Genomic DNA, 1873 nt, shown 5'->3' with positions numbered 1-1873 from the left:
AAGCCTGGAGACAGGAAGACCTGAGATCAAATTCAGCCTAAGATGCTTATTAGCTCTGTGACCCTGGACAAGTCACTTAATCTTTTTTGTCTCAGTTTTCTCATCTGTCAAATGAACTGGAGAAGGAAATGGAAAATCACTCCAATATCTTTGCCAAGAAAACCTCAAACTGGTCACAAAGAGTCATATATGACTGAACAACAATAACTGTTGCTATGTTTATAAATCAATTAGTAAGTAAATTCTTAATTTGTAACCTCTACTATCTGATTTGTTCCTCATACTACAGGAGATACAGGTAGCTCTAGGTGTTATATTTGTCACCATCTGTTCATTTACTTTCTTTATATGCAAAATTGCCTGTCTTTCTAAATTTAGTATGTGACTAACATTTTTTTAGATAAGATAGATTTTTACCAACATTTTAACTTTAGAGTGTCTATAGAGCAGGCTTACCTGATTTCCAGAAATGTTTCTTGCTTGTTTTACTTGTTTCCAAAATGCAATGATTTGATTAAATTAAATTCAATAAGCATTTGTTAAGCACATACTATGTGACAGGTACTGTGCTAGGTACTAGAAATGATAAGAAAAATGAAATAGATCCTGCCCTTAAGAAACTCACATGGTACTAGAGGAAATACCACATACACATAGAAAATTAAATATAAAATCTACGTATAATTTATGGGGGGGGGGGGACTAGCAACTGGAGTCAAGGGGATCAGGATAGCCCTCCTGTCAGAGGTGGCTTTTAAGTTGAGCTCAGAAGGAAGCCTGTCATTCTAGGAGACAGGAATGAAGAGAAAATGTATTCATGGCAGAGGGTGGAGGTCCACAGAAGGACACAGAGAGGGAACATGGGTTATAATTGCAGTAATTGACAATGACTGGATTTATTGGAGGAAGCCAGATGATAATTCCATGACATTATTTTCTTATTGTTATATTTCTCTTCCCTTAAAATAATAGTGCCAATTTTCATGTCATTAATCTGAGAATGAAAAATTGTCTTAAATGGCAAATATATTCTTGCCATAGAGCAAATGGATTTTGAAGAATAGCATCTTTCTGACATTTACCATTAATGAAACACACATTGGTGGACCCTCTTGAGAAGAAATATTACACATGCTTGTTCTGGTTCCACAAGTCTTAGTTTCACAGTTTCTTTCCTTCTTTCCTTTCTTTCTTTTTCTCTTTCTTTCTTTTTCCCCTTCCTTCCTTTTTTCTTTCCTTTCTTCTTTCCTTCCTTCTCTTTCTTTTTTCCTTCCTTCTTTCTTTCTCTTTCTTTCTTTCTTTCTTTCTTTCTTTCTTTCTTTCTTTCTTTCTTTCTTTCTTTCTTTCTTTCTTTCTTTCTTTCTGTTCTCCCTTCCTTCCTTCTCTCTTTCCTTCCTTTTGACCAGGTCTTCCCATCTCATCCAGACTGAAAGCATAGTAACCACTCATGAATTGATCTAACAAATGGTCAGTGCAGAAGCTTTAATCCACTCTGGTTTTTGTACTTGGGCTGGTTTTTCCTTATTAAGCTCTTCAGGGAAGGGGGTCTTCAATTGTTTTTAAGAACATAAAGGGGTCCTGAGACTAAAAAGTTTGAGGACAACTGTCATAGAGAAGCCTTTGACTGACCCTTAGGAAACTCTAACCTTTAAGTTTTCTTTAACCCAGAGGCTCCTCCTTCCTACAAGTGGCCATTAGGTTATAAAGGACATCACGGAGAATCAAGGAACAATGATGCCATCAAGACTGTTTATGGCCTGGATTCCTGATTTAATCTGACCATCTTAAGCCTTTCTCCAGGCTCTAAAGACCTGACATATGGTAGTAATGGGGACTTCCACCTTGTTAGAATCTCCTCATAAAGAATGTCCTC

Source organism: Notamacropus eugenii, chromosome 5 (assembly GCF_028372415.1).
Source record: "Notamacropus eugenii isolate mMacEug1 chromosome 5, mMacEug1.pri_v2, whole genome shotgun sequence".
Classification (NCBI taxonomy): Eukaryota; Metazoa; Chordata; class Mammalia; order Diprotodontia; family Macropodidae; genus Notamacropus; species Notamacropus eugenii.
This window is presented reverse-complemented; position numbering follows the sequence as displayed.